Consider the following 16,036-nt stretch of genomic DNA (forward strand, 5'->3'; position numbering starts at 1 on the left):
TACGAAGTTTTCAAGTTCAAATAAATTTGTGAACATAATAACGGATAAGAGTAACACTTAATTATGAAATTTTATATATATATATATATATATATATATATATATATATATATATATATATATATATATATATATATATATATATATATACACACACACACGGACAGACAGACAGACAGGCGTGTTAAAATTGAAAAATTATTTATTGCAGACGAAACAGAGTGCAAGAGAGCCAATTTGAAACTTTTTTAAACTTCTTTCTGTTATAATGATTCGAATTTCAATACCGTAAACGTTTATTTAAGGACGTCATTCATTTATAGGTATAATATCAGTCTGTTCTCATTTTGTCCCCCTACGAAAACTTGTCGCCTACGAAAATTTCATAGTGAAGTTTGTGCTTTCTCCTGTTTTGTTCTAATCAGTGGGACCTTTGTTAACGAAAAACAAACATTTATTCAAAATTTAATACGAAAGCAAAATCACCTTTACTTTAAGTCACTATGTGTACAAATTACAAAATGTCTTTTCAACAAGAATGCAGTCGTGTGCAACAGACTAAAGCAACGTTTATCATGCTGAAAGTCAATCACAAAAGAAATAAACGAGGTCCTTCGATAGGCTTAAAATGTGCAAACTTAACATATTGATATATGGATCTGAACGCTTGTTGATGTAAAGAATGCGTCATTTGTACTATTTTCCGTAGCTATGTATGAATTGGGCGTGATTTATAGGCATGTTCTAAGGGCAATTGTGAAAACGTCCATTATCAACGTTTGTCTGCAATCATTTAAGATGGAACCTAAATGTGATGTTGGCGGTAGTCGTCCTGAACAAACTTTGGCTCTCTTTAGCTTAAAAATAAATAAGTGTTTCCTCCAAAACATATGATTGTGTCTATGCTCATGGAGTTTTATTTGTATTTGTTGTCACCCTGTTGCAGGTGACATGCGAGTTTTTTTTTTTTCTTCTAATGGGGATATTTATTCTTTGAAACGTAAATATTAGTCAAGGGTCAACTTGGGTAAAGGTCTGTGAGGACGAACGCTCTATATAGCTATTGATAAAGTATCATACAATACATTCCATAAGACGAGACAATCCATTTACCGATTTGTTTTTAATACATGCATATGGGATCATTAAAGTCAACGTTCTGTTACATCTGTTGCGAATCTCTTTCTTTCCACGTTCATGTAAAGAATGGGTAACAATTAATATTACAGATACAGACTCAGATACGTGCCTTCGTCTCAGGAAATATTTCGATTAGCATATTGAATACACTCTGTCGATGGTAGGTTACACTCTCTAAAATAGTCTTTGCAGTATTTTCTCATTCACCTTCAAAGGAAGCAACATTCAAAGGTTTTATTGTCGTTGTATCTCGTTTTTGTTTTTGGTGGTGTTCGGGGGCAGGAGGTGCAGTACTGAACGTAGGTTTCATATCACGGCGTATACAAATCTATAGTGATTACTTTCCTTAGGAAGAGATTCTTTTGAGAAATATTGGCAGGGCATACAGTGTCAGGTTTGTCTGTATGTACGCACGTTTATAATGTACAATGAATACTTGCATACGTCCCGGAATTTGTATTTGCAATTATTCGCGCATCAGTCCATGAACTGTGTTGAATCTTCGCTGATGTTATTACCAACATGCGCATATCGTCGTCATGCTCTGGTGCATTCTTATCCAGAGTTATGATTTCTTTTTGGCTTAATTCATATAATATAATTAACAACTTCTTGATTCATTGCTCTGATACTGGACAAATCTTACTCAACACTAGACCAATATGCACGTTTCGTTGGTCACGCTCTGGTGCGTTTTTAATGAGTCATGTCCATTTAGTCACTTCAACGTGTGTATTTTTATTTGATAATTCTTTAGCGTGCAACAAATCCCACAGCCTTAGATGAATTAACGTATCGACGAATGCCACTCACACCCTAACACTTACCTATATTTATTGAACACCGACCAATAATATCGATGGCAAAGGTGTGAGCATCACGTGATTTACAATCAAGCTTTAAGTTTCACGGATTTTTAAGCTAAATTTCCGTTATCTCTCCGACTGCCACTACTTATCATATACAAATTCAACCCGTTGTAACTTAAAAAATTTCCTTCCTTTATCCATGAAATTTTCAATATGCACTAAATAAATGTAACACTATTTAGCACAAAGTGCGTGTCCGCATAAAGTTCTTGAATTTATATGATGTGCTATGCTACTGAGGAAGGCATGGTTATCTGGCAGCATTGACAGAGTGAGGTTTAGAGGCGTCCGGTTGCAATGTTCTTGCTCCTCTCCCTTTCCCAAATATAAGTTTCGCGACGAATTGTCCCCGTTAAACTAAGTAAGGTGATGGTGAAATACAATGAAAGTTTCAGCTGCGAAAGTATAATACCTCCCGACAACGCCTACTTTGTCTGGCCCCAAGGGGCATCTGAGACCTCTCATCGCCTCAACCCCACGCGTAGACACTGTCTTGCGATAGTTTCATTGCAATGAGAATTGAATGATGTTGATGACTTTAGATCAACAGAGCAAATTCTTCTATCGTGAGGGTATTACATTTTTCAGAGTTATGCCCCTTGTTGCATGACATAAACATATCCTTCTATCGCCAGGCTATAACCTTTTTTCAGAGTTGCATTACTGTACATGGTAATTATTTTGTGCGTTGTATTTTGTCCTTGAGTTGTTGTTTTTTTTAAAAGAACAATTCCCATGAAACTCGGTAGATATTATTGACGCAAGATGAAGAATCATTACGGAGTTATGTCCCTATGACTGTTACATTAATATGGCATATGTAGGAATTCATTTGTGTTCTATGGATGCATTTCTCTTTTCATAAAATCAGATAATTATAACTAATGCTTAAGCAAAATGCAATAATGCAGTAAGAATCGCAATGTACAGTGTTTCAATTACCAAAAATGAGAGAACACTCGTTCTTTGTGGTTATAAAAATATAAAAGAATTTATCAAATGATCACAGACCAAGCAACCAGTCTGGACCCTTTCTTTTTTAATTATTTGTAACTATGCATTATTTTTTATATATATATTGAAAGAAGAAGAAGAAGAAGAAGAAGAAGAAAGGAAAAGAATTATATATGTCCATGAGATTATGTAATAACGCAGATGACACGAGTATATTGTATTTTGGTCTCCTCGGAATTCATTTTAAAGTCACGGTACCTTTATGTACATAATTCTTAGTAACTGTGATTGTTTTCAACCAATTTTCAAATTCCTGCATTGCAATTAAATGGATCTCCGTCTAGCGTGATTTTAAAGATGTGTAAAAAATATCAAGGACGACTTTTTATTTTTAAATCTTTCAGACTTGGAAATGTCAGAGACAGCCGTGATTGAAGAGTCAGCTACAGGGTTTAGCATATATTCGGAGTAGGTTTCTTCTGAATTTTAACCGCATATTGAAGATATGTTGTATTCTCTTAGGCAATGCATCTATTACCTTTAATCTTGCTCAGTAATGACTTACATGATATGAATGATGGCAAACACTGCATATCACCAGTAATAGCCCAATAAGCTTGCACATATATATGGACAAATGAAAAATCCAAATCAAAATTATATCGGAACAAGATTACTTTTCAAAAATAGAAGTTTGGCTAAAATATGAAGAAGAAGAAGAGAAAAAAAAAACCAGCTATAAAGGTATTTAAATCGGTTATCAAGATAATTCATTTATAGGTTGCTGAATGTCCTCCCGCGTTGTATCTTTAAATCCGTTTATTATAAAGTAATAAATCCCGATATGCATGTGAATTATCTTTAGAGGGTGTGTCGCGTACCATATTGAGAGCGGAGGATGGGGAGTGGTGGATGGGTGGCGGAGAGTCCACTTTTAACAACAAGGTTACGGCTTATTAGTTTAAGTTTTACATCATCATTTCCTTTTAAATCTGTAACTTTATAAATATTAGGGGATCAATCTTGGTATACGTATATAGTATCACTAGAAAGCGAGTCACGTACCATATTTGTGACTCTATCTTCAAGGTCAAGGTCACAGTTTAACACATTACATTTGCATCGCTTTACCTTCGGTTAAATATGTTTTAAGTCGTTTTAGAATAATGGTGTACTTATAGACGTGATTCATTTTATGATTAGGGTCTCATCCTCAAGGTCAGTGAGACAAATTAATATATGTAGGTTTTTTTTGTGGGTTTTTTTTGTGCTTTATATCATTAGAGCTGAGTAGGATATATGTTCATGTGCTTTTCTGTTTGACGACTTTTCATGTGTCAGAGTAAAATTTTCCCCTTCAAAATCAAGTTCCCAGCAATTTTATAGCTCTGTTTTAAAGGGCATAGATCTCATTAATTGTGAATTGCTGTGACCCATGATAGGCGTGGTACAAACATTTACACCAATTGCTTGTTAAAACCCATCGTCGCAGGCCACTGGAAACAATCACTGTACAGGCAGCCATGTGGACATAGAACACAATTAATTTTACTATATGTTCTCTAAAAAATTTTCTCAATACTGATCTTTCCACAGTGTGACAATCAATACAAATCATATGTTAATCTAAAATACCTTCAAAGATGACTTCACGGTGAAGTTCTTGTCAAAGGTTGACCTGCATTTTTTTGAGAGGGAACAGAGCAGCATGTTTACAGAACACAGATTTCACTTCCGGATCATCACCAAGGCCTTATTATTCACTGTGCACTGTCGCCGAAATACACACAGAAAACAACACCCTGAGCTCATAGTATCAAGAATAAACAGTTACCTTTAAATTCCTACCAAAAATGCATAAATAAATCTCTTTTATCACCACCAAAATGAGAGAGGAAAAACATGTTCTAAAAATAGACTAGAACTACATTCGTGGGTACTGAACTGGGAGTACTAATTGTGACCTGATTCCTGAGAGGCCCCATTTTTAGGCCAGTTTTAGTTAAACTTTTATATTTGCATGCCACACCTATTTCAGCTTTATGCATGAAGTCTTTTTGAATTTCCTTGCAAACAAAACATGTGACACCTGTCAGAAAGTATGTAGTTCTGGTGTACCACAGGGTGCAAGTTTTGATCCAACTGCTCTTGAGAAACCAAAACTAAATTTGCTATATCTTCCTTAGTTATAGGAATTTTTCAATGGAAGTACAAATTGTGACCTGATTCCACATGTGAGCAAGTTGCAAAGTGGATCAATGTATCACTGGATAGTTTCGTATTTTGACACCTCCCTAATTTGTAAGGTAGAAGGCATGAGCCCAATTATCGTAAGCACAGCGTTTATAAATTCATACCAAAGTTAAATCTGTAATGTGGTTTAGATTTACTTTGAGTCAGGCTTGAAAATGGGTTGGCTTGTTTGATGACTGCCTGTCCCAATTAGACTACCATTGGAGATCAAATGTGTAACTTGGCTGCAAATGAACAGCCGACTTGGCTTACGTATTTACGTGTGTCTGTACAGAGGTAAATATTGAAAAGTCGAGATGGTTGAGGGGTGATGAGAAGTATGCTAATTGTTTTACAGTACTAGTGCACTTAATCATGTATATGGTACATACTGAATCTTTTAGCCTCCTTATCACATGAAAATATTCAAATTAGCTTATTACTATAAAAAAATTAATGTAACAAAAATGGGTTGGTGGCAGTGTCTGTCCATTACCAAAGCCACCAATTGTTTAAGAAATTAACCTGAATACCTCAGGCAAAATCTCACAATCATGTTTTCTACAAAACCCAGTAGTTAGTTTTTATTTGTATCATTCATGTAAAATTATTCTGAATTTTCTGTAATAGGTCATTGTCGGATGACAATTTAGCCCAAAAACTGTCCAGTGAGAGACCCGCGGTAGGCGTGGGACAAAAATGTACACAGGCTGCTTGTTAAAACCCATTATCGCAAGCTACTGGAAACAATCACTGCATAGGCAGCTACGTGTGATCAAGTTGCTAAGTGGATTATTGCCCAACGATGGCTAATACCTGGAAAATACGCGCAAAACAAGGAAAATAACTGCAACGAATTTATCTCTTTTTTCTCAGAGTCATATCCCTTGGTTCTGTGGTTCCGTGTATATTGTTAAAATTATATTGTAGCATTCTTCGACTTTTCTATATTCACTACACTTGTTTATATTTACTTCTGCTTTTGTTGTGTTTTTGTATTTTTCTTTTAATAACCATATATTGTGATAATCCTTTCGACATGGCTCTGGCTTACGACGAATGTGGTGTTTATCCTGCTCTTTAGGTATAATAAATATCTCGCTCGATATCATCATCACTTACATATTGGTTTTGAGACTTTTTATTACGATATTAACATGTGTTTTCCAGTAACTCGGTCATCTCTTTAAAAAAAAAAAAAAAACATTTTTAGTATTATTTTAACGAGACGCAATCGTATGTCTTGGGACAGATTGATTGATTGGATTACATATCACCACACGAAAGAATATTTAGTTCCGCGTCAATTAGAGTAAAATGCATTGCCTAGAGACACACCGGCTTTGAACCCATAGTCCTCTGACTACGTGTCCGCCACGCTAACCACTGAGCCACTGCGTTTCCTCCTCTGCAACAGACACGTGTTACAAGAAGATGATGATGAGGAGGAGAATGAGGAGGAGGAATATTAATAATAATAATAATAATAATAATAATAATAATAATAAAACAGAATGAAACAAGTATTGTGTAATACTTTAAGTCCGTAAATGCATGGGTACGAACATTTGTATGTGCAAAACGGGGTTTTGGGTTTAGACGTGAGTTAATGAGGAGGGGTGACTCAGTAACATTGAAATATGACCACTTAGCGGAAGATATCGAATTAAATGTAATATATTTACACTTCAACGCCCAACAAACTGAAGCGCAGCAAGAAAATTAGTGATGAAAACGAATAAATGAAGACGATGGTGATGAGAATGATGATAATAATCATATTCAGCAGGTGGTAGTGATGAATTTTTTCGTCCGTTATTATCATCTCATTTTCTGTGTGATCGAGCACAGTTGAAGCTGACGTTGCGGGACTGACGGTAGGCTAGAGAGGCACATACGCTCAAACACTGGAAGGCTGGCGAGCAACAAACGTTTAAATAATGAGAGATGGAATAACTTAAAGGTCATTATATTTTTTGTTCTAAAATGACAAAAACGGTGAAAACCTAGTTCTTAACTATCGTAAGCGCTTTTTACTTTCAGTGAGGTTTTATTGAAAGATATTACAAAACAGACAAAACTGAAACGAACAAGAGAGGCAATAAACACAAAAGGAAGCGCTTGTCAGTTGTTTGCGTTATATTCATCAAACACTTACGCGATCCAGTACATCTGAAAGTACTGCTATTTATTTGCCTTTATGATTTGTATTTTCTCTCTATATACATGCATACATACATATATACCTACCTACCTACCTACCTACATACATACACACACATCCATGCATGCATGCATGCATGCATACATACATACATACATACATACTCACGATTAGTGAAGGGGGGGGGGCATTTTTTGGACAATGGAGATCCCACACAAAAAGGTCGTGGGCGTGATTACGGACAAAAATCCCTGCGGCTGTTTGCAGACAAGATTTATAAGGACAAAATAAAGGATGGGGCTGTATACTGACAAGGGAAAGTTGGGATTGTATAGGGTCTATAGGAATGGAACAAGTAGGGTAACGTCACGGTACTGGACATTGCCAACAATGTTGCAAGGGGCAGAACTCAATCGGGCCACACAGGGACAGCGATAGAAAAATGCTATAACGCTTGGCGGGGCTGGAACGAAGTTCTGCGCAGGGCTGACCGTTCATACAGAAAAAGCACAAGCATCGCTTGGAGGGACAGGACATATCACTGGATAGACATAGACAAACAAACAAACAAATAAACAAACACAAAACAAATATACACACAAATAAGGCAAAGAGAATAAAAATCTTTTCGAGGCAATAGAGTGACCCTGAAAAGTTCCTTTGGGTTTCTTCTATTTTCTAATTTCCTCTTTTCCTCCACGAACTTCTTATTTTCTGTCCTACATTATTCTTCTTGTTTTCTCATCTTTCTCCTTCTTCTCCTCTCTCGTTCTCTTCTTATTCTCCTCTTCTTTTACTTTTTTTTCATTCCAGGCTCTCATTTTCTGTTTATTCTCTTCTTCCTCCTTCTCCTCCTTTTCCTGTTTCAATATCTATCTCAGTCTCTCTTTCGTCTTCTTTAAATTGTTTATTCCCATCATGAGTCTGTGAAGACTATAGGCACCATGCTCCAATCTTATCAAAAATTCATCCACCATCCCCACGTCATCTATTGCTTCTTGCAGCGTCTTCATAATATCAATGTGATTTGTCGCCATTTTCCATTCAATGTTGAATGGCGCGAAGGACGAACGCTATGCTTTATATACTTCAAGCACGGACGTGAAGGAAAACATACCTTACAATAACTTTACATATTATCTACTATCAAAACAGAAGGGAAGAAAATAATCCCAATATCTACTATCAACACAGAAGGGAAGAAAACAACACATTATCTACTATCAACACAGAAGGGAAGAAAACACCCATTATATACTAACCACATAGTGTAGGGACCAGGTTTTTTGTTAAGATATAAAACAAACACATACACACAAACGTACGCGTGCACGCCAACACACATACAAACACACATACACACACACGAACGTACGCGCGCACAGCAACACACATACAAACACACATAAACAGAAACGTACGCCCGCACAGCAACATACATACAAACATAGATACACTTAAACGTACGAGCGCACATCAACACACAAACACAATCACACCAACGTACGCATACACACACATCAGTAAAGGAGTTAGTGTTTATAGTTGCACTACTCCACATTCATACAAACTGGCAACTTTAATAGTCTTTTTTCTAGAGATCTGGTTAGCTATGAGAAGGGCTGGGTTTTTTTATACTTCAGATGCACCAGTTTATGAGGGCATATTCCAGGTCTGGCACCACAGATACAACGACAACCACAGTTATGTTCCCAATTCTAAGTTGTGGTTGGGAGCGCAGAGGCATTTTGAGTGGCTTCAGAATCCCAATTTTCAATTTTTGGAATTCTGAAGATTTGTTCCCTCTGTCTTCTTCTTCTATGCCACACCCGGGGATGCTGTCCTTGTCGTTGCTCTCTCTGTCTTTACAGCTCCTCCTCCCAGTTCTCTGTCTGGGGGATATAGGCTCTTGGTACTGGTACTGGTTGTAGTGGCTGTGGTTGTTGTTGACGTTGTTGTTGTTGTGGATGTAGTACTGGTAGTGGCTTTGTAGGTGTCCTCACCCCAGGCTTGACCTGACACAAAGGTCTAAGCATGAGGTGAGGCAGGATCCTTTCCTTCTTCTCTTCCTTCTTTTTCCTCTCCTCCTCTTCTATTATGGCTTACTCCTGGATCGCTCTATGGCCAGCTCATCAAGGAGGCACCTGTCATACTCCAGGTGCCTCTGAAGCTCCAACAATTTAGCTATTCTACCCATCTTCTAAATTAATGAGTGAAAAATGGCTAACCAGACTGATGAACGCTCCGCTTTATACATTTGAACCGTGGACGTCAAGGAAAACATCCCCTTACGCCAAAACTTACAATACCACTCCACTATCCATAACATGAAATGTGCGGACCTAAAAGAAACACTCACGTTCACTGTTTTACTTACAAACACATACACACTATCTGACAAGACAGGGAAACAAAGTGCTTATAGACACACTTCTATCTTTGACATAAAACAGAGAAACGAAGTGCTTATAGGCACACTTCTATTTTTTTAAAACTATAGACAAATATTTTGGCACTTGACTAGTATCTCTTTTCTAAATGGTTGGGGTTGCCCTGAAATGGGCTGTTTTGTTGATAGGGATTATGGCAATCTTTTATCGTCTAAGATTGCGTCCCCGTCTGGCTGCAGGTTTTGCCACAGGAAAGGGTCTGCTACTGCGGAACGAGAAGGAGAACTCTTGAGTCAACAATGGATGGTCAGAATGGAGACTCTGACGCTTCATAGTGCTTAAGCGCGGACGCGATAGAAAACATCCATAAAATGCTTAGGGTCGGAACGCTATAGAGTTTTTCTTTATGGTGAGGGATACAGAGCAGTCAAAGAGCATATATTCAGGAGTTTTTGTCCGTAATCACACCCACGACTTTTTTGGGGGATTTCAATTGTCCGTAAACAGCCACCTTCACTACTTTCACATACATACATACATACATACGTACATCCATCCATCCATCCATCCATACATACATACATACATACATACATACATACATACATACATACATACATACATATACATTCATATATTTGTTGAAGAGTTTGATATGGTGAGAGTTTACCTTACGCTCAGTTAAATCAATAGCTGTACTTACAATATCAGTATCGGAAACATCTTCATGCATAAACGTAATCATATACAGGTTTAATTACATTTTTTTTAAAAAAACGATTCTTGAGGAACTCACAAAGTAATCTGAAATCGATTCCTTTATGCGTCTAGAATTGCAGTTGCATCAGTTGATAAATGAAGTGAAGATTTCCATTGGTCAGAACATAATCATGTGATCAGGCCCAAATGTTTTTATTTCTGTATAAACTGCACGGTGATCTACTTTATACTAACTTATATAAATAGAGTCACGCGCAAAGTAAATAACGTAAACACTGAACTGTAAAGCGTACTCACTGCTCGTCTTTAAAGCGAAATAAAAACGGTGGGTTTATATTTTATTTAGATAATTAAAAAAATTGATTTGACATAATCAAATAACACATCTTTGCTGTTTTTCTCAATATACATAATTCTTTATTTGAATACATTTGAAAAAGAAAAGATGGGAAACTCAAAATCTGCCAAGATCATTGGGGATAATGCACTTTCACTGCAGCTCGTTACAAATGAATTTAAAACTATAGGTGAATGGATAAAATGATTGGGAGGAAGGTGGGGGTTCAAAGAATAACATTGTAACAATTGGATTCACAGTCCTACAATGTAAGACGCCGAACTTGATAGTTACGATGTGGGTGGGTGGGAGATCCACTACACGCCCCATCGTATCTTTCAGTGTCGCTGTCTTGCACAATTTGACTATTGGACCCCGCATCACTATAGTCATTTACCGATAATTTCGTTTGTAGTTAGCACCTGTAGGTAACCTAAACTGTTAATCAACACGAAAATAGATTTAAAGACCCGAAAATTGGTTTCTCACGTGTCTGGACAATAACGATACACACGTCACAATGAACTCATGATAGCATCAAATCCAATTGTAATTCTTATGTCGAACAAAACATCACATCCTTTGCTTTCAATATTAAACTTCTACTCAGAAAACATATGCCACTTTAGATAAAAGATTAAGATCGTGCTGCGGAATGTTCAAAACCTTAGATCGCCTACCCCTGGTAAAACAAAATTGTTTGATATTAACATACCTATTACGTTGCAGATGGAGAATTCCTTGTTCTGTAAATAGCTACGTAGCAGACGCCTGAACAAGAATTCATACGCCTAAATATGCTCTAAAACTGATATGAAATATCTTTAACAAAGATAGTAATAAAAATTAAATAAAATAATGAATAATTGCCTTCGGGAGTTATTTGCTGTGTGATTCGGCAACTGACAGTTTATACCACATAAACTCAGAAGAAACAAAGTTAAACTCTTAAGTAAATAGAACGGTTTAAGAGATATTGTTCAAATATCGGAATCGTCTTGTACCAAGTGTATCTGTACCTTATTGGAAGTTCCGGGGGGGGGGGGGAGTTCTACTATACAGTATTAAAGGGAAACTAAGTTTATTATTATTTTGAACGTTGAAGCGCTCGAAAACGTGTTATTACAAATTTCGGAATATCCTAAATCGTGGCAATAACATAATATAAAACTTGGATGTGAAAACTGTAACAACTGCAAACGCTGCGCACTCTGCCTAGATCAGGTCGGCTGATCCAGTATGTCTTTGAGAAAGGCACGTAGCAGATAACAAATATTAAAATTAATGGGTCTTTTTTTTTAAATCCACAACGTGTGTATGTGTGCATTCTCATATTGATGTCCAAACAAGAAATTCAAAAACTAGTTCGGCAAAACTGAAAACATAAATTTCATTAAATTTCTCCCTAAACTATCAAACTTTCCTTCATGAAAACTAAGGTTTAGTAATTAAATAATTAATTTTAGTAATTAGGTAGAAAACTAGCGAAAATATCCCTTTCACACCATTTACTTTTCATATAAAAGAAAATAAGTTACATTTTATTTTAAACAACACGAGGAAACAAAATGACAAGTTTATCAGAAATCATTGATAATGTGGACGAGAAGACGTCTTGGACGATAGCTTTGAAATATGACACTAAACTCGTGATCCCAAATGGTTGATCATATAAATTATCAGCCAGATGATAATAAGTCGGGTTATCGGGTTATTGAATTTTGAATTTCGGTACACTTTGATTCATGTAAACAAGTAAGATAACATTGACGCAGCCCAAGATATTTCAATACATCTTCTAACGTAAGGGTTTTATGCTATTGTATCTCAAATATGGCTGTCTTAAGAGATGAATAAATATTTAAATGAGTAAAATATGGATGAGGTGTCATTATTTTTTATGTTGTGGGAGATGTCACGATTTGCAAAAGATCTTCTGATATAACAGTCTTACGTCGTAAAATTTATATGTGTAAGACACAAAAACAATAACAACGAGACAGAGGCCACAGGGTACAGTCGTATTAGTCATGATGACGTGACTATTTGTAGATTATATTTTATTATTTGACTATAATTGATCTCATTGATTTTGTTCAAACCACAATTTCTCGCCATTCCTTCTGGTTCTGGTTTTAGACTTTCATGTTTTAACAACAGCTCAAGTTTTGGGAAGATATCATGTGGAAATAGTAAAAAAGTGGATAATCAATAATTGAAGCAATTGATGATCAAACATATAATTGTATCATATTTCAAACACCACTGGTAATGTGTAAAATCTCACAAGACAGAGGTTGGTGTGGACATGTTACCTGGGCATTCATAAGCCTACACTTTTGTAAATACAGGCAATACTTTAAATTCTGTTTTACGCAATAAGAGGTTGGTGTTGTTGTTGTTGTTGTAGGGTTTAACGCCATTTTTCAGCACAAGATAGGCTATACATGGCGGCCAGTATAAATGGTGGAGAACCCAGGAAAACAACGGAAAGAACCACAGACCCACGAGAAGCTACTGGCAAGCTTTCTCACATACCCACAATGGCCGAATCCGAGACTAGAACCCACACAAGCAGAGGTGAGATGGCAGTGATCTGTAACGGTGAGCGCTTTAGACCACTCGGCCCAATAAGAGGTAACATTAGTTTCAATTCGCATTGTTTTGCCCATATACAAAAGCTCGCATTATTCTTAATATACGTTTGATTTCAGAACTTGCGGTACCTAGTACAGTGGTTCCCACCCCCTAGATAGCGACACAAATCAGGGTCGCCAGAATGTGGCGGGGGGGGGGGGGGGCGCCAAGATTTTTTTGGAGTGGTAAAACTTATCAACAAGTGGAAACGGGTTCGTGAAGATAAAAAAAACTTTTTTTGAAGGGTCGCTGCTGAAAAATGGTCGAAAACCATTGACCTAATACGTAGCTAATGTTTCTCAGTCATTCGGTGACTCGTTGCTATTTACCGTCATCAAAATGACCAGGTCTAACATCATAAATAGTTTTCTACTTTTGAGATATGGCGACGGAAATTAATCAACAGAAAAGCAAGGTTAAAAATGAACAGTGCTTCCTTCTGGAACGATTCGTTGACAGCGCGAATCATTTGAAAAAATTGGGGAAATTGCTGTTTACAGCTGTTCATGACCCTTGGAAAGTGAATGCGTGATAGTAACATGTGCACCTAAGTTAATCTTTTTAACTTTTTTAATAAATGTATGAACGGCATAGAAAATACAAACGTGTGTGTACTTTCCACAGATGCACATTTCCAAAGAGGTGATCTGATTATATTCTTTGTAAATAAATTTTGATTAAGTGAACTGCAATTTGTTCTAAGTCGGGCATGAAGAATTTGAAATTTCCTTCTACTCAACAATAAAAACGTATGGGAACATAATGTCACGAGTATTTAATGTGCTTTTGACGTTGTTAATGGAGTCTGGTGAGTTTCAATACTTAATGTAGTTCCATTATCGAATGGTTGAAGGAAGAAATGAGTTTTAATAAAGACTCGTTCTAGCCTGTACAAACTGGAAATTGTTTACATTAAGTCATAGCGAGTGATAACACTGGAATTAGAAATGTGAGATATAGATGTAACTTTTTGTTCTGTGACTTTTTGTTCTACTTGTTTTGTTTTGTGCTTTGTTTTGTTTTTGTCCTGTGAGTGTCTCTCTGTTTACCTGTCATTTTATTTAAAAAAAGTTGTAAGGTTGTGATTTTGTCATCTGGATTAAAGACTTTCTCATCCTATTTCTCGGTGTAGTGCTTCAATAGATACTAACTGTGCTGTAACAGTCACATATTCTGACTCCCTCATTTTTGTAGTTTTTTCGAGTTCGCTTTTCTCGAGTTATGTGCAGTTGTCCCAAACGGATTTCCTTTTTTATGAAAATATTACGATACTTTTGATTTTCGAAATCAAAGAAAGTAACGTGCCAAATCACCGACAGATGGTGCTTCTTCTAGAGTGCATGATCAAATATTTATATTATTGGGAAGAAGTGTAATCTAAAACGTCGCCAAATTGCATATTTTCCTGTATTCTGAAACAGTTGTAGTAAATAAAATAACTAAATTTATCGTAAGATACAAATCATGTATCCGTGGTGAAAAGTTTATCGTGATGTTGCAAAGGAAAGCCTATGCTTATTAACGAATGACGAAAATCATTTGGCATACAGCAATCGATTGAAAATAATAACAAGAGCCCATACAGGGGACTGACGCTGTAGTTGGCAAAATAAATTTCCAGATAAAACTAGTTCCTCTTTTGACCTGCTGAGTGTTGAAACCATCGCTGATATTCCTCAACGATAACACGATTTTCATTGCTGTAGTGTACATATTTGATATCAGATTTGCACCATTTTCATTTTGAACAAAGTAGACATCATTAAAAGACATTCATTGAAGACCCTATTTCATAATGATGACCCATTCAAGTGGAGTAGTCACGACAAGATTTTCAATATAGCACTCCATAATGGGTAAAGTAATGGAACCAATAAGGACAAGCTAAGGAACTTAAGAAATCTTTTGGTGAAAACCTCATGTTGATAAAGACATCTGTTTAGGAGTACACGATGGTAGGACAGAAAATTACAGTACAAAAAATCACGGACAAATAGTCACAAGTCTGATTTTAACAGTTATGAAAGACGTGTAGGACAAAAAGGCACATGACAAAAATGCATAATTGTGATTTTAACAGTTATAAAAGAAGAGTAGGATACAAATTCAAAAGTTAAACTGAACAATTATTTTAGTGCAGTTATGAGAAATATGTAGGTCAAGAAGTCTTAGTATGGTTTATGTAATTTTGAAGTCTTCTTTCTATTTCAACTTCAGAATGCAATAACGACAGGGAATCAACACAAACAACAACAACAGCAAAAATTAACAAATAACAATAATCAACAACCAACTAAAGAGGTAGCGATTTCAGTGGGCCAAAGGAAGAACGCCGAGAAACAACCAAAAAAAAATGGATTTCAACCCAAGGACGCAGTGACGTCAGAGAATTTACAGAAACAAAAGCAACAGCATCAACAACAACAAGCAACAAATGACAATTAACAACATCTAACTAAGGAGACGGTGATGAAATCAGATTAAGGGAATAAAGCAGAGAAACAACAGGAAGAAATTCGACTCAAGGCCATAACGACGTTAGGGAATCAAATGCAACAGTGGCGACTACAAAAAGAAACAAGCAATACAAAAC

Source organism: Sinohyriopsis cumingii, chromosome 12 (genome assembly GCF_028554795.1).
Source record: "Sinohyriopsis cumingii isolate HCF-2022 chromosome 12, ASM2855479v2, whole genome shotgun sequence".
Taxonomy (NCBI): domain Eukaryota; kingdom Metazoa; phylum Mollusca; class Bivalvia; order Unionida; family Unionidae; genus Sinohyriopsis; species Sinohyriopsis cumingii.